This window comes from Trichechus manatus, unplaced genomic scaffold, assembly GCF_000243295.1.
Source record: "Trichechus manatus latirostris isolate Lorelei unplaced genomic scaffold, TriManLat1.0 scaffold00071, whole genome shotgun sequence".
Lineage (NCBI taxonomy): Eukaryota > Metazoa > Chordata > Mammalia > Sirenia > Trichechidae > Trichechus > Trichechus manatus.
Window position 1 is genome coordinate 10715595 of NW_004444007.1, and position 19438 is coordinate 10735032.

The following is a 19438-nucleotide window of genomic DNA, read 5'->3' on the forward strand; positions in this document are numbered from 1 at the left end:
GACAAACAGATCAATGGAACAGAATAGAGAACCCAGAAACAGATCCATATTGACTATGATCCATATATGACTACTGATTTTTGACAAAAGTGCAAAGGAAACTCAATGGAGGAAGGATAGTCTTTTCAACAAATGGTGCTGGAATAATAGGACATGGATATGCAACAAAATGAACACAGACCTACAGTTTACATACTATACAAAAATTAACTGAAAATAGATCATAGGCATAAACGTAAGATGGAAAACTATAAAATTTCTGCAAGAAAACATATAGAACTTCTGAATGACCTTGGTGTAGCAAAAAGTTCTTAGCTACAATATCAAAAACAAAAAACACAGAGAAAAAATTGGTAAATTGAACTTTATCAAAATTTAAAATGTTTGCTCTATAAAAGACTGTTATAAGTCTTAACGCAAGCCACACCTTGGAGAAAATATTTGCAAATAACATTTCTGACAAAGGACCTATTTCTACAATATATAAAGAATTCTTAAAATTCAACAGTAAGAAAATAAGCAACCCAATTAATAAACGGGCAAATGATCTGAATACACACGTCACTGAAGAGATGTAAGGATGGCAAATCCCCACTGCCATCAACTCATAGCGACCCTACAGGACATAGTAGAACTGCCCCCATAGGGTTTCCAAGGCTGTAAATCTTTATGGAAGCAGACTGTCGTCACTTCTTTCTCCTGCGGAGCAGCTAATGGGTTTGAACTGCGACCTTTGTTTAGGAGCCCTGAGCTTTAACAACTGAATCCCACCAGTCCTCCTTACAGATGGCACATAAGCATATGAAAACAAGTGCTATGTTATTTGTCATTGTTGTTTTTAGGTGCCATCGAATAGGTTCCAACTCATAACAACCCTAAGCACAACAGAAGAAGCACTCTCCAGTCCTGCACCACCCTCACAATCATTGCTATATTTGAGCCCATTGTTGTAGCCACGTGTCAATCCATCTCTTTGAGGGTCTCTCCCTTTTTCTCTGACCCTCTACTCTACCAAGCATGATGTCCTTCTCCAGGGATTGGAACCTCTTGATAACATGTCCAAAGTAAGTGAGATGAAATCTCGCCATCCTTGCTTCCAAGAAGTATTCTGGTTGTACTTCTTCCAAGACAGATCTGTTTGTTCTTCTGGCAACACCATAATTCAAAGGCATCAATTCTTCTTCAGTCTTACTTATTCATTGTCCAGCTTTTGCACACATATGAGACAATGGAAAATATCATGACTTGGGTCAGGCACACCTCAGCCCTCAAAGTGACATCTTTGTTTTTAACACTTTAAAGAGGTCTTTTGCAGCAGATTTGCTCAGTGCAATACACTGTTTGATTTCTTGTTTGCTGCTTCCATGGGTGTTGATTGTGGGTCCAAGTAAAATGAAATCCTTGACAACTTCATTATTTTCTCCATTCATCATGATGTTGCTTATTGGTCCAGTCGTGAGAATTTTTCTTTATGTTGAGGTGTAATCCATACTGAAGGCTGTGGTCTTTGATCTTCATCAGTAAGTGCCTTCAAGTCCTCTTCACCGTCAGCAAGCAAAATTGTGTCATCTGCATAACGAAGGTTGTTAATGAGTTTTCCTCCAACCCTGATGCAGCATTCTTCTTCCTATAGTTCATATTGATTCTTGGACTATTTGCTCAGCATACAGATTGAATAAGTATGGTGAAAGACTACAGCTCCTTAGAGCACACCTTTTCTTATTTTAAACCATGGAATGTCTCCTTGTTCTGTTCCAATGACTGCCGCTTGGTCTATGTACAGGTTCCTCGCAAGCACAATTAAGTGTTCTGAAATTCCCATTCTGCAACATTGTCTGTAACTTGTTATGATCCACACAGTTGAATGTCTTTGCATAGTCAATAAAACACAGGAAAACCTGTTTCTGGTATTCTCTGCAGTCAGTCAAGATCCAACTGACATCAGCAATGATATCCCTTGTTCCATGTCCTCTTCTGAATCCAACTTCAGTTTCTGGCAGTTCCTTGTCCATGCACTGCTGCAATCAATTTTTTATTATCTTCAGCAAAATTTTACTTGCATGTGATATTAATGATAATGTTCAATAATTTCCACATTCTGTTGGATTGCCTTTCTTTGGAATGGGCATGAGTACGGATCTCTCAGTCCGTTGGCCAGATAGACGCCTTCCAAATTTCTTGGCCTAGATGAGTGAGTGCTTCCAGGATTGCTTCCATTTGTTGAAGCGTATCAGTTGGTATTCTGTCAATTCCTGGTGCCTTGTTTTTCATCAATGCTTTCAGTACAGCTTGGACTTCTGTGATAGTTAAGGTTATGTGTCAACTTGGCTAGGCCATGATTTTTAGTATTATGTAATTATCCTCCATTTTGTGATCTGATGTAATCATCCTCCATTTTGTGATATAATGTAATCACATCCATGATGTGATCTGATGTGCTCAGCCAATCAGTTGTAAGAGAAGTTTCTCTGGGGGTGTGTCTTGCACCCAATATATATATGGACTTTCTGGCAAAGGTCACTTGCTTGCTCTGGATCCTGTTTCCAGCTCATCCTCATCTGCCCCCTGGTTCTTGGGACTTAAGCCAGCAGCCTGTTGCCTGATCTGTCAACTTTGGGATTTTCTAGCTCCGCAGCCCTGTGAGCCAGCAGCCTGCTGTCTGACCTGCTGATTTTGAGTTCGTTAGCCCCGGCAGCCATGTAAGTCAGGAGAAGCCTCCAGCCAACCCCTGACCCACAGACTTGGGACTTGCCAGCCTCCACAACAGTATGAGCCCTTTCCCTGAGATAAATCTCTTTCTCTCTATATATATATATGTATATATACATACATGCTTCACTGGTTTTGCTTCTCCAGAAAACCCAGCCTAAGACAACTTCTTCCTTCAGCACCATTGGTTCTTGATCATATACTACCTCCTGAAATGCTTGAACATCAACCAATTTTTTTTGGTACAATGACTCTTGTGTATTCTTTTCATCTTCTTTTGATGTTTCTTGCATCTTTCAATTTTTTGCCCATAGAATCCTTCAATATTGTAACTTGCAGCTCATATATCTGTCATTAGGGAAATGGAAATTAAAACAATGAGATACCACTATACATCTATTTTTTTTGTTGGTTGTTGGATTGGGATCCTGGAATAGAAAAAGACATTAAGGGAAAGTTAGTGAAATCTGAATAAAATGTGGATTTAGTTAGTAGCAATGTATCAATATTGGTTCATTAGTTGTGACCAAAATACCATAGTAATATGTTAACAGTAGGAGAAACTGGGTGTGGGGTATATGGGAACTCTCTGGACTATTTTTTCAACTTTTGAGTAAGCTATTCTAAACTAAAAAGTTTATTTAAATTAAAAATACATATTTAAGAAAATGTAAATCACATACCAGAACTAGTTGCCATCGAGTGATTCCACTCATGGTGACCCCATGTGTGCAGAGTAAAACTGCTCCACAGAGTTTTTAAAGTCTGTGACATTTTAAAAGCAGATGACCGGGACTGTCTTCTGAGATGCATCTGGGTGAGTTCGAATTTCCAACTTTTGGCTAGTAGTCGAGCACTTAACAGTTTGCCCCACCAGAACCCTCATTCATTACTAGCGGTAATGAAAAATGCTAAACCTCAATGGAAGACAGTTACGCAGTTTCTTATAGTCAAACATAGACTTACCAGCAATCACTCTCTTAGGAATTTATCCAACTGACTTGAAAATTTATATCCACACACAATCTTGCATGTGAATGTTTATTGCACTTTTATTCATAATCACTAAAAACTGGAAGCAGCCAAGATAACCTTAAATAAGTGAATGAACGAACCAACTGCGGTACATGCATATAATGGTCATTTCAACAATAAAAAGAAATGAGATATTATTTCATGCACCAATGTGGATGAATCACGAATGCATTTTACAAGTGAAAGAATTCAGACCAAAAGAGCTACATACTATACAATTCCATTTACATGGTATTCTGGAAAAGGCAAAGTTATAGGGATGGACAATATCAATAGTTGCAGGGATTTAGGGAGGAGGGAGTGTTGGACTAGGGAAAGCTCTTGAAATTTTTGAGGGTGATAGATCTAATCTGTGCGGTAGTATGGTGGTGACTACATGACTCTATGCATTTATGAAAACCCTGACAACTTGGCAGTACAAAGAGTGAACCTTAATATATGTGCATTTAAAAAAATCAGCCAGGAGATTGGGAGATCTCAGGATGGAATGCAGACCCTGACAAAGGAATCTGACTCTATTCTGAATGTGTGGCATAACCTCTCTGAAGAGGGAAGGGAGAGAAAGTTCTGGGCAGCCATACTCCCAGAGCTACAGTTCTGTTAAGAAGGAAAAAAGAGGAGAACAGATTTGGGTGAGCAGCTGGAAGTCTCCATCATCATCATCATCATCGTTATGGCCTCATAAATTTTTTGAGAATTTACTATGTACTGGACATTATGTAGGAGTCCTGGTGGACAGTGGTTAAGAGCTCGGCTGCTAACCAAAATGTTGGCAGTTTGAATCCATCAGCCACCCCTTGGAAACCCTATGGGGCAGTTTTACTCTATCCTGTAGGGTTGCTACGAGTCAGAATCGACTCTTCAGCAACAGGTTTGGGTTTTTTTGTTTGTTTGTTTGGGCATTATGTTATCTCATTTATTCCTTATACAGAATTATGTCCGCACAAAAACGTGTGTATCAATTTGGCTGGGCCATGATTCCTGGTATTGTGTGATGTTAATGAGGAAGGATGGGCTACAGTTGTGTTAGTGAAGCAGGACTCAATCTACAAGATTGGATTGTGTCTTGAGGCAATCTCTTGAGATATAAAAGAGAGAAGTGAGCAGAGAGACAGGGGGACCTCATACCACCAAGAAGGCAGTGCCGGGAGCAGAGCGTGTCCTTTGGACCCGAGGTTCCTGCACAGAGAAGCTCCCAGTCCAGGGGAAGATTGATGAGAAGGCTGACAGAGAGAGAAAGCCTTCCCCTGGCGCTGACGCCCTGAATTTAGACTTTTAGCTTATTGTCTGTGAAGAAATAAATTTCTCTTTGTTAAAGCCATCCTGTGGTATTGTGTTAGAGCAGCGCTAGCTGACTAAGACACTGACCTTAACCAGAAGTGCTAATGTTATCTCCTCTTTACAAATGAGAAAATTGAGACGAGAGGAAGTTAAGTAATTTGTCCAAGATCATGTAGCGGAGCAGGGACTTCATTCCAGCTAGTGAGATGCCACAGCTCACTTCTTAACCACCACACTGTACCCTGTACACCTCACTCACAAAACTCTACTACCTCTTGACTGCCATGGATAGCCTATTGGGTTCCAGTTTAATGGCAAGGAACCCTTTACAAAGGACAGTACATCTACGAAAATATGGAGGTTAATTATTTTGTTGCCTTTAGAAATAACTGCTATCTTAATCTACATAACTAATATTTCTGCATCAATAAAATGGTACATATAATTTTGAATATTATCACTAATAACTTTTTATTCATCCAGTTACTTATGTTAAAATAACTATATCATGACCTCTCGTTTTCACTCTGCACCCAGTTCTGTTTTTCAAATTACATGATTTTCTTGGATGTTTTGCGATGAATATTTCAATATTTGTCATGCATATCTTTTTGCACCCGTGTTTAAATTTTCATGCCGTCATAGATGTCTCTTTTGTTACAGTAGTAGATATAGATATTTGTAAGCTTTTAGGAATCTGGCAAATTTGGATACTAATTACATTAAAATCCATTCACTAATCTTCCTATCTTCTCGTTTAATCTCTTCCTGCAGCAGGCAGCATAATCAAATGGCTCTCCAAAGAGGACAGATTGTTTTATGGCCTCTTTCAGGGAAATCAGGTACTTGGGGAAAACTGGAGAATTATAGCATTTGAAGAGGAAAAGGGAGCTGTGTCCAAGAAAACAGTGTCAAAGCAGTTGAATTTGGTGTCTAAAGCAACAAGCCTGAAAAGGTTTCTTCAGGTCAAAGTCAAGGTCATGGGTTTCACTTATGGTTGCGTTTATATCGTCTTTTGAATGTGCAGGACAGATGCTGCTGTGGAAAATACAGCTGTGCTTCTCAAGTTATCGAAAATGCAGACCTTTCCGCTCCTCAGTAAACACACCTTCCATGAGTGAGCTGAACATATTCCATGGCTTCAACCAACCCCTACTTCTAGTAACTCTGAGGTCTGTATCTCCAAGTAACCTCTCTCTCCTGAAACCCAGAATGGTATCCAGCTGCTCACTGTGCCTTCACTTGCATGCCTTACTAGACCTTACATTCTTCCAACACTGAGCTCAGCATTATCATCTCCCCAGCTCCCACCCTCACATGACAGTAACAACCACAACCACAACATCTCAATTCTACCTTATGTATTTACAATTTGTAGTTGTTGGGTGCCGTTGAGTTGATTCCGACTCATACGGACCCCGGGTGACAGAATAGAACTGCCCCATAGGGTTTTCTAGGCTGTAATCTTTATGGGAGCAGATTGCCAGGTTTTTCTCCCTTGGAGCCCTGAAGCTGGAGCCAACTGCTGAACTTTCTGTTAGCAGCCCAGCACTTAACTGTTGCACTACCAGGGCTCCTTATTTCCCATTTCCTGTTTAAGGCCTGGAAAAACCAAGCATCCAAATTAGCCCCCTACCTCCCTCTACATGGAGCCCTGGTGGCACAGTGGTCAAGAGCTCAGGCTGCTAACCAAAAGGTCCGCAGTTCAAACCCACCAGCTGCTCGTTGGAAACCCTGTGGGACAGTTCTACTCTGTCATATAGGGTCACTATAAGTCGGAATTGACTCAAGGCCAATAGGTTTTTTTTTCCTTACTCTACATGTACAGTTGATGACTAACTCTTCAAGATTCTGTTTCCTCAATATCTCTCACATGCATTTCTATCTCTCACTCCCAATGCCATCTTGTATGCCTGTCCTCCTCCGTGCACTGATGATGAGCATTTTGACAACAGACTGGGTCTAATTTATAGTTGGAACGTTCAGTAGGTTCCTAATACCCATCATCCAGACAATGCCCAACAAAGTGCTTGTCTGTTTGCTTGTTTTTGCAAAGAGGGAGAAATTAATGAATCAACAGTGTTACAGAGTTAATATTAGGAGACACGTGCTCATTTTTGGTCATATGAATCCGAAGTGGGGTGATTTTGTTTCCTTTTCTTTGACCGTCCCATTGAACGCTTTCAAAGACTTTTGGAACTTTTCTCGGATTCATTTAAAAGAATTTTTGCTTCTTAGAGAGGCAACTTGTATCTATTCTGTCTTCAGGCTTGAGGCTTTGATGTGGTGTTTCTCTAACAACCTTCCTCAACCAGTTCGGGGATGAAATTATGCCCTAATTCCCACAAGGTACCACTGTATGCAGTGAATTAACTCTTTTCCTGTGCATCTTCTCTACCAGAGTCTGTCAGTTGGTCATATTGTGGTGGCTTCCATGTTGCTATGATGCTGGAAGCCACGCCCCCTGTAAGGACAACGTCATGAGGCAGGATCAGCATGAGGCTGGTTGTTATGAGGTGCAGGTCACATATCCCTCCACTTTCCCACTTCTCCATTGTTTCACCTTCTATGTCTCTGCAGCATTTGATGATTTGCTGCAACCGTCACAAAGAACTCACAAGAACTCACAGGCTGTACTCAACAGTTATACGGTTTATTAGGGTTAACAATGCAGATGTAACGGGATACAATTTGAGATGCAACTCAGGGTAAATGCCAGGAAACTCAGGACGCAACTCAGGGAAATGTATACGGTTGAGTTCTGGGAAGGTCCTCGAAGCAGACAGTGCATCTCTCCCTTCCTCAACCAGGGTAGTTTCAAATAAGCTCCCCACTGAAACAGGTCTTTCTCAGGGCGACTCTTGGGCAGCTCTCCTCTCAATCAGGATAGTTCTACCCTCAGGCTCCAGGGATTTTATAGGCTAGCCCATGTACTCCTTTTCGGTTTACCTAACCAATCTGGGTGAAGGTCAGACCGGGCCGGGCCCCCTAGCCAATCCCAGTAAAGGTCAACCTCAAGGTGGGATGCCCTAGCCAATCCCTTAGATGGATAGCAAACCAACCAATTCTTGCAAGCCACTAAGTGGATAGTAAATTGACCAGTCCTTACAAGCCTCTTTTGTGGATGGCAAACAGACCAATCCTTTGGCAGATTTTGGCCTGACCAATCGTTTTGGGAGAGTTGCAAACCCAGGACCAGAAAGGCCACATAAAAGAAACCCACTGTACCACACTACCAGGAGCATTTAAAATTCTAGCAGGGGCATCCATGGTGGACATGTTTCAGCGGATCTTGCAGATTAAGATAGACTAGGAAGTAAGATCTGGCAATCTACTTCTGAAAATTAGAAAACCTTATGGATCACAACGGAACATTGTCTAACTTACTTGCCTTGTTCATGCACACCGTTGCAGGACTGGGCAATGTTTCTTTCTATTGTTAATAAGGTTGCCCTCAGTTGGACTCAACTCAGTAGCTAACAACAACAATTAACACCATTGTATGCAATGAATTAACTTCTTTTCTATGCATCTTACAGAATACTACTAGCTCTCTACCATCCTTGGGAGAATTGAGAGAAGTCACTGAAATCATGTTCTATGTTTTATGGTTTAACTGAAGACTCTAGATTAAGAAAAACTGCAAAATCTCATTTCGAGAAATGTTTCTCATAGGATGACTGGAGATGGTGATTCTCTTAATAATGGGTTGGCATTACCTGTCCTTTGCCAGCTCACCCATTCCGTGTGCCTCCTGTCCCAGAAAGCAAGAAAACCTCACTTGCCAGGGATATCCTTTGATACCAGCAAAATACCCTTGCTCTTTATCTTCTGATAAACACTCTCTTTACCAGCATTTCACCTCAGAGTTGGAAGTCAAAAACACTGTAGCCTTTACCTAATTTTGAAACTCTTTTTACCTGGAATGAGACTGGTATGAAAGGAACAGTCTTCATGGAAAGCCTGTTTTCTTTTGTTCTATTTGGGGAGGAATGGTTAAGAGCTGTGATGGCAGATGTGAAAGTAAGCCCAGATCTTTACAATTGGCCTCCTTTAAAAGGCCTCCCCTTGACCTCTGTTCCCAAGGAAAAGGAAATATTACAAGGTCCCATTGATGAAATGTCTCTCAAACCAAACCATGTATGATGACAACTACTGGGTGGAAATATTTCCCCCAAATCAGAACTGGCTATCCGCCCTCCAAATTACTTCGCTGAATGCCAAAAGGTTATCTGTAAGGAACTAAGGAAGGAAGTATATTTGAAAACATCACTGGAACTTGTATACAACATCTTAAGGTGTTTGATCCTTTTATGAACTGTTGACAGCTTTTTGCCATTGAAGTCTATGTGAGAGTTGCCAGCCAAGGGAAAGGAGGAAGCAGGGCCAGAGTGTTTGACCAAAGAATGCCTAAGAGCTGGTTAGAGCACAAGACATGTGATGTCCAGGGAGAGGGAATGACCTGGAATTCCATGAAAAGCTAAGGCCTCTGAATTAGCAGCTTCAGCAAGGACTTATCCTGCCTTCCAAATGTTCCCCCCTTGCCTTGAATGTGATATCCTTTTTACTTCCAGAATCGTCTTTATTCAAGGATTCATGCAAATGGTAATTAGATCTTAGAGCACTCAGAGAAGTATGGAGTAGCTGAGGATTATTAATAATCACTATAGTGCACTAAATCAGTAAATGCACTTAATCAGGCCATTGCCCAGCAAACTCATTTGAGTTTCTTAATGGCCATGACAGTGGCTTATTTGCATAGTAATTCAACTTAATTGGGATGTATTTAGTGCTACTCTGGCTCGGGTGTCTGTTATGGATTGAACTGTGTCCTCCAAAAATACATGTTGTAAATCCTTACCCCTGTATCTGTGGTTATAATCCCATTTGGAAATGGATTGTCTTTGTTATGTTAATGAGACAGGATTAGTATAGGGTATGTTTTAAGTCAATATATTTTGAGATATAAAAGATGAAACAAGCAAGTGAGAGAAGCAGAGATGGAGGAAACAAGGTGCCACGTCACATGAATATCATCCAGGAGGAGAAGCTGAAAAGAGATAAGGACCTTCCTCCAGAGCCAAGGGAGAAAGACTTCCCCTAGAGCTGGCACCCTGAATTTGAATGTCTAGCCTCCTGAACTGTGAGAAAATAATTATCTCTTTGTTAAAGCCACCCATCTGTGGTATTCTGTTACAGCAGCACTAAATAACTAAGACAGTGTCTTTCTCCAGCTCCTGCTGGTTCTGTCTGTCTGTACTTCATAAGGTTCTCAGTATTTCCTTGAAATGTGTCTAATCCCAGCTACTCTTCTACTCCTACTCATGCTAGGAAGTGTTCTGAGAGATGGCTTCTGCCTGAGACTATCACTAGCATTAGATTAATAAATCATGACTAAAGGCCCTTATCTTCAGAATGAATTTGTCATTAACATCTTCAGTACTGTTGTGGTGCAAGTGGTTAAAGCACTTGACTGCTAACCAAAAGGTTGGAGGTTCCATTCCACCCAGAGGTACCTCAGAAGAAAGGCCTGACAATCTACGTCTGAAGAATCACGCAGTGAAAACCCTATGGAGCACAATTCTTCTCTGACACACATGGTGTCGCCATGAGTCGGAATCAACTCAATGACACTGGTGGCTTTTTTATGTTCAGTACTGACTCTGGTGCAATGTGGCCCTTAAAAGTCAATAGTAATGCAGACTTATCCTAATTAATATAAAGAAAATATTCTTTTTCCACCCCCTCTCATACATAGCATCTACTCTATTGGTCGCTTTTTCTTCCTCATTGCTGTCTTTTTATACCCAGATCATATATCCAACCCTGGCTTTGTATTTCTCCAGCAGCTCAGCTCACAGCTCAGACTCTATTTAATACATAGATCTTCCCCAAGTCTTTCTCTTTAGCCTCTCCCCAAACTGACCTTGTGCCATTGTGGTTGTCTGGGCTGAGTATTTGTTAGTGAATCATTTTATGTGAGTTCCTATGGACACTGGTCATTATTTTCATCCCACAGTGCCTTCCAACAGCTAGACCATGTCATGACAGGGTGATTCCATTTTTTGCTGTAAATTCCTATAGTACTATGAGGACATATAGTTTAAAAATGATATTGCAGTAGCCACGTTAGTGTTACAGACAGCCAAACAACAGTACAGAGTTAATAAACAACTTTCTGGAGGCTTAGAGTCCATCAGACATTTCACACTTTGGAGAAGAGGCCATGAATCCTTCATTTCCATGTCCATGTTGCAACTACCTGACCACTCTCAACAAGCATAGGGTTTCTTAGAAAAGCTTGATTTCCTTGCAAAACAATCTGCTTAAAAAAAAAAAAGAAAAAGACTTAATTATTTCTTTTGTTTCATTCAATAGGCCTCAAATTAAAATGTTTGTTTTTTAAATAAGTTTGACTCGTTTTCATATTAAATTGCTTGATCATTTCTTTTAAGTTAGTAAGGAGTTTCTGTGCTTTGAAGTACTGCTTTTGTTCCCCTTTAGGGTATGACAAAATATTACATTGTCTTGAGAATTGGGGATAAACTGGATTAGAGAGGCAGAAAAAGTGGAGCTCAGGGACATGATTTTTACATAACAATTCCCATGCGAATGCTCCTACAGTATTTCCCTTTTACTCATGTTTTTGTGTTGGTGTTTTTGTTGTGGTCTGGACTGGGGCAAAAAATGGCATAGTAGATTCAGATGTGAAATACATCTTTTGAAAACACACACACACACACATATTCACTCAAAAGGCAGTAGAGCCTGAACATTTCTGTAGTTAAAGACTCCTACATAGGAAAAGCAGAAGTGGAGGGATAATAATTTACTACTGAAACCTATCTTTATGTCTCTAACCATCAAACAGCTTCTTTATAAGAGTACATCTTCTCTGTTACATAAATGATAGCTCTGGCAGCTTTCAGTTTTCAGTTATCGCATTGTAGATGTTAATTTTTGTGGTTTAAGAGACAGTGTGCCATGGGGGCAAATCAAGACTTGGGAGTCAACAGATCTGTGCTCAGACCTGACTTTAGCTGTTGACCTTGATCAAGTAATTTACCCTCCCTGACTTTCAGGTTTTCCGTGAAACAGAAACAACAAAGCATACTTGACAGGATAATTGCAAATATTAAATGAGATTATACACAGAACACACAGTGCTGGGCCCAAATAGAGTGTTCCGTAGCTCATAAGCAATTGAGACGGCATCTTTAGCTCAATCTATTCCTAGAGACCACCACTCATCCGTCAGTTAGTTGTGCTGTGGTGGCTTGTGTGTTGCTGTGATACAGAAAGCTGTGCCACCAGTATTTCAAATACCAGCAGGGTCACCCATGGTGGACAGGTTTCCGCAGAGCTTCCAGAGTAAGACACACCAGGAAGAAGGGCCTGGCAGTCTACTTATGAAAGAATTGACCGGTGAAAACCTTATGGATAGCAATGGAACATTGTCTGATATGGTGCTGGAAGATGAGCCCCTCAGGTTGGAAGGCACTAAAGGGTCAAGCAGTCAGGATCTCCATTTGCTGATATGGCACGACTCAAAATGAGAAGAAACAGCTGCAAACATCCATTAATAATCAGAACATGGAATGTATGAAGTATGAATGTAGGAAAATTGGAAGTCGTCAAAAATGAAATGAAATGCATAAAGATCGATAGCCTAGGCATTAGTGAGCTGAAATGGACTGGTATTGCCCATTTTGAATCAGACAATCATATGGACTACTATGGTGGAATGACAAATTGAAAAGGAATGGCATCACATTCATTGTCAAAAAGAACATTACAAGATCTATCCTGAAGTACAACGCTGTCAGTGATAGGATAATATCCATATGCCTACAAGGAAGACCAGTTTATATGACTATTATTCAAATTTATGCATCAACCACTAATGCCAAAGATAAAGAAATTGAAGAGATTTTTACCAACTTCTGCAGTCTGAAAATGATCAAACATGCAATCAAGATGTATTGATAATTACTGGTGATTGGAATGCAAAAGTTGGAAACAAACAAGAAGGATGTATAGTTGGAAAATATGGCTTTGGTAATAGAAATGATGCTGAGATCTCATAGAATTTTGCAGGACCAATGTGTGCCTCACTGGATGGAAAACACAGGAATCAAATTGACTATATCTGTGGAAAGAGACAAAAAAGCTCAATATCATCAGTTAGAACAAGGCCAGGGGCCAGCTGTGGAACAGACCATCAATTACTCACATGCAAGCTCAAGTTGAAACTGAAGAAAATTAGAACGAGTCCATGAGAGCCAAAGTACGACCCTGAGTATATCCCCCCTGAATTTAAAGACCATCTCAAAAATAGATTTGATGGGCTGAACACTGATGACCAAAGACCAGATGAGTTGTGGGATGACATCAAGGACATAATACATTAAGAAAGCAAAAGGTCATTAAAAAAATAGGAAGGAAAGAAAGAAAAGACCAAAATGGACGTCAGAAGAGACTCTGAAACTCGCTCTTGAATGTAGAGTAGCTGAAGTGAATGCAAGAAATGATGAAGTAAAAGAGCTGAACAAAAGATTTCAAAGGGCAGCTAAAGAAGACAAAGTAAAGTATTATAATGAAAAGTGCAAAGACCTGGAATTAGAAAACCAAAAGAGAAACTGAAAGCTGAAAGAACTAAAGAAAAAACTTGAAGACTTGAGTTGTAATTTTGAAAGATTCTGTGGGAAAAATATTGAATGACACAGGAAGCATCAAAAGGAGATGGAAGGAATACACAGAGTGACTGTACCAAAAAGAACTGGTCGATGTTCAACCATTTCAGGACGTAGCATATAATCAAGAACCAATTGTATTGAAGGAAGAAGTCAAAGCTGCACCAAAGGCATTGGTGAAAAACAAAGCTCCAGGAATTAACGGAATACCAACTGAGATGTTTCAACAAATGGATGCAGTGCTGGAGGTGCTCACTCGTCTATGCCAAGAAATTTGGGAGACAGCTACCTGGGCAACTGACTGGAAGAGATCCATATTTGTGCCCATTCCAAAGAAAGGTGATCCAGTGGAATGTGGAAGTTATCGAACAATATCATTAACCTCACACACAAGTCAAACTTTGCTGAAGATCATTCAAAAGCAGTTCCAGCAGTGCACCGACAGGGAACTGCCAGAAATTCAAGCCAGATTCAGAAGAGGACATGGAACCAGGGATATCATTGCTGATGTCAGGTAGATCTTGGCTGAAAGCAGAGAATATCAGAAAGATGCTTACCTGTGTTTATTGACTATGAAAGGCATTCGACTGTGTGAATCATAACAAATTATAGATAACATTTCGAAGAATGGAAATTCCAGGATGCTTAATTATGCTTATTTGGAACCTGTACATAGACCCAAGAGGCAGTCATTTGAACAGAACAAGAGAATACTGAGTGGTTTAAAATCAGAAAAGCTGTGCTTCAGGATTTTATCCTTTCACCGTACTTATTCAATCTGTATGCTGAGCAAATAGTTTGAGAAGCCGGACTATATGAAGAAGAATGGGGCATCAGGACCAGACTATATGAAGAAGAACGGGGCATCAGGATTGGAGGAAGACTCATTAATAACCTGCGATATGCAGATGACACAACCTTGCTTGCTGAAAGCAAAGAGGACTTGAAGTACTTACTGATGAAGTAAGGACTTGAAGTACTTACTGACTACAGCTTTCAGTATGGATTACACCTCAACATAAAGAAAACAAAAATCCTCACAACTGGACCAATAAGCAACGTCATAATGAACAGAGAAAATATTGAGGTTGTCAAGGACTTCATTTTACTTGAATCCACAATCAACACCCATGGAAGTAGCAGTCAAGAAATCAAACCTTGCAAAAGACCTTTTTAAAGTATTAAAAAGCAAAGATGTCACTTTGAGGACTAAGGTGTTCCTGATCCAAGCCATGATATTTTCAGTTGCCTCCTATGCATGCGGAAGCTGGACTATGAATAAGAAAGACTGAAGAAGAATTGATGCCTTTGAATTAAGGCATTGGTGAAGAATGTTGAATATACCATGGACTGCCAGAAGAATGAACAAATCTGTCTTGGAATTAGTACAGCCAGAGGGCTCCTTGGAAGGGAGGATGGTAAGACTTGGTCTCACATACTTTGGACATGTTGCAGGAGGGAGCAGTCCCTGGAGAAGGGCATCATGCTTGGTAAAGTAGAGGGTCAGTGAAAAAGAAGAAGACCCTCAATGAGATGGACTGACACAATGGTTGCAACAATGGGCTCAGGCATAGCAACGATTAAGAGGATGGTGCAGGACCAGGTGGTGTTTCATTCTGTTGTACACAGACAGGGTGGCTACAAGTCAGAACTGACTCGACAGCACCCAAGAACAGCAACAACATTCCTAGACAGCACCGATAAGGCTGGTATAGCTACTGTCTAGTCAAGGGTACAATTGCTCCCCATGGCGGCAAGGTAGCTGACTCAGTTTTGGCAGCTCTGAGACTTGACAGAGCTTATTAATAAATGTCTCAACAACAAATCAGTCTGTATCCTTATATAATGTTCTGTCCTCCATGCATATTTAATTTTTAAAAATGTCAAGGTGGACAAAGAATGCATAGTCTTGTACTAGATGGACAACTCCCTTACAGCAGGCACCTTATGTATGTTACTCACTTCTCTGTCTGCAGAACTTAGCACAGATTCTGAGCCATGATAGACAGACAAGAAATACTTTGCGGAATGAGTAAATAAATCAGTCCAGCCACAACCTAAGAAAATGGTTTCAGTTGATCTTTTATCCCTATGAAAGAATGAAGAAGTCTCTGAAAAATTCAATCCCCCATGCTTGAGTGGAGTCAGAGAAAACCAGTTACCAACGAGCTTATTCTGACTATGGGGACCCCAAGTGTGTGATAATAGAACTGTGCTCCATAGATTTTCAGTGGCTGATCTTTTGGAAGTAGAACACCAAGCCTTTCTTCCAAGGTTCTTCTGTGGAGACTCGAAGCTCCAACCTTTTCATTAACAACTGAGCACATTAACCATTTGCAGCACCTAGAGAGTGCAGGATCAGAGGAGAAGACTGTGAATGGTTTTGCTGCCCCCAATATGACTATTGCTCTTTTTCCTATCCAGAGTCATTGGCTAGACTGGGGTTTCTATTTTCACTTTGAGGCAAGACACGGATTCTTTGGTTTTTACCTTTTTTTCAAATCCAAACATTACCATCTTATTTCCTGATTATTATACACTAGGGACAAGAGTAGTAAAAGTAGACTTCAGATCAAAGTCTACAGTGGTCACCAGTAGACAACATTTATTAAAATATTTAGTATGTAGGGAACAGTAATGAGGAGCACTGGTAACTCTTGGGCTACTGAATGGCTGGAAATATTTTCCACGCTGCACAAAGGAACCATGTCAGAGGGCATTGGCAAGAACCGATACTGTTTAAACATTCCCTACAGCACAACCAGCCAGGATGCATGTAACTGAGTCAGAGGCCAGAAGAGCTGGAGGAAAAGGAAGGAAGCAGGGTGTATTAGCCACATGAGTAAAGTGATAGGGCATATGGTTCTTAAGCAGGAAAAGACGTGTAGGCTGGACAAAAATGTAAACACTGGTGGTGCTTGGAGTACTCAAGAGGCCTGGGAATAAACAGCTCTGTGAGTCTGGTGAAAGGAAAGGGTGGCTTTGATGTGGAACAGATTTTCAACTGCAGCAGAGTTGCCATCTCTTGTGGTTGCCAAAAGAATATTTAAAGGAAAAATAAGAGGGTGTTCTTTGTTTAGGGGTGGCCTGTAAGGGAAAGAATTCTAAGTGTTTTCATGTTGAAGGAAAAGCCACTGCTAAGAATCTCTAAGTGAACCAACAAGCCCAGTAAGTAGCCACCAAGTGCTGCCATGCCATTTCGGCAACTACTGGACCTCCAGCTTGGTGAACGACAACCCTGTGGCAGTGGAGGTGCATAAGGAGTCTGGGAGACACCATCCACCAGTTGAAACACGGGCTGCTGGGCAGCCTTCTTTAACCAGTGGGTTATCTTCACCCCAGTGTCCTTGAAGGGTGCAAACAGTTAATGTACTCAGCTGCTAACTGAAAGGTTGGTGGTTCAAGTCCACCTAGAGTTGCCCAGGAAGAAAGGCCTGGCAATGTACATCTGAAAAATCAGCCATTGAAAACCCTATGGAGCACAATTCTATTTTGACACACATAGGGTCACCATGAGTTGGAATCGATTTGATGGCCACCTGTTACTGGTATCCTCACTCTGGGTTGGTCTCACATTGGGTCTTCACAGCCCCAGAGGCAGCAGAGGTTGTCTCGTGCAGCTGATTTCTGGGGGAATGAGGGAAAAAATGCAATTCTGCAGCTGGAAAGCACCCTGGGAAATAGGAAGTTCCTCTAGGCTCACTCAACATCTGCCTGAGCAGGAGTATATGCCGGCTGGCTGAGTGAGGGGAAAGAGCACCACACTGGGATTCAGGGGACCTGGGTTTTATTGAAACGGACTTACTACCTTTGCAACCTTAGGCAAATTGTTAGACTTCTCTGCACCTCGGTTTCCATGCTGGGAATGTGGAACCAGATGATTGCTATGGACGCTTATATTTCAAACCTCCGTGATTCTTTGGTTCACAGCACAGTCACAGGCTAAGTTCCACTTTCCTCTCTGTAGAACTCTGGGCAAGATTTTATTCCACCCAGTGCCTCTGTTTCACCATTTGTAAAATTGAATTGATCGTACCAGTTTTACAGTATTTTGAAAACTTACAGATGAAAGGTATTATGCAAATGTTAGCTATTATCAAAACTTTAAAGCCAATTACAGTTATTTAACATTTCAACATCTTGTTTGAGATTGGAAATGAGTCCCTGGTAGTTTTCACTTGAGTTTTTATCTTGCCTCCATGTTGACCTGCTCATCAAATTTCATTCCGGTCAGTTTGCTGTTAGTGTGCCAGTCCCCTTCACTTGCTCTGTAAGCTCTCTTCCTGTGATGACTGTCTTCTACAGAGAAGCTTCTGGAGTCGTGGTTTATGTTGGTACCAGGTATTCCACAGATCTGGCTTTTAGCCCTAATGCTACCAGGCAAGTAAACGTGCGTGACATTGAATAAGCCACATTATCGATTTGAGCCTTAATGTCCTGGACTTGAAAAAGAAAACAGGTTAGGCCAGATCATCTCTATGGTACCATCCAGGGTCAAAGTAGAAAAGTGTCAGAATGCATGAGGCAATAGAGAAAAGAATGCAGCATAAATAAATAATATACATGCAGAGCTCAATCCTATAAACCCAAAAAACCAAAATCAAATCAGTTGCCGTCGAGTCGAACTGCTCCATAGGGTTTTCTTGTCTGTATTCTTTACAGAAGCAGATCGCCAAGCCTTTCTTCTGCGGTGTTGCTGGATGGGTTCAAACTGTCAACTATTAGGTTAGTAGGCAAATGCAAACCATTTGAGCCACACAGTGACCTCCTATAAACCCATCAGGGTTGAATTTACGGTAATTGTAATTGCGGTGCTTAGAATAGCTTACTATGCAATCCTTCTTGACAGTGTTAGTGGTTTAATTCCTAAAATATTATTAATATGCTGCAGTGGTAATTATATTTGTGTAAATCGGATCCCAATTATGAGACCACAACACTGCTCTTACCATAGAAATGGTAAGAGAAGGAAAAGGGGACTAGAAGTCATAGATTTATACATGTCATCTTGCAGTTTGGATTTGGGGTTTACTTGTATTTAAGCAAATAAGTTGTACTTAAAATGGAAAACAACCTTGTTTATCTTTGAATGCCTGTGGTGGAGAGTGACTAGTTGGTTTTATCTCCCATGGGCCATCCCTCTGGGTATGTAGAACTGGTCCATGCTTTCAGCCACTCGCTGGATTTTGCATCTTTCACAAGTTCTGCCATGCATCAAACACAGGCTTGGTGGTTTCCTTTGGGTTTTCTAGAGTTGTTCTTACTAGTGAGGCAGAAAGACCTCTATTCCCAACCTACTTTTTGAGCCACAGGTTAGAGTTTTTGTATGTTTTTTTCCCTTACTGTTAGCCTAAGTGTCGCTATACGGTCTCTTTACTTGCTGGAGGTGCTAAACTCCCCCAACACATATATCCCTACTTCCCTGCAATAAGGAGCCATGGTTGCTTGGGCTGTATCTGTGCCTTCACACAGAATGCACTTTTGCACAGCTCTGTGATCTCCCCAGGTTGATCAGAAAATCACCTGTGATGCCAGATTAAGTTTTCCAGAAGTGGAAACCAGCCTTGTTCCTTCCTCCTCTACTTTTCTTCTCCCCTCCTGCATATACCACCAGGAAAATGCCCTATTACCTTTTGATCTGCATCAAATTCCACACAACAGAAAACATCTTAAACCTTTGCATTTCACTCTGGAAGTTCTGTCCAGTGATGTAGTTGTTT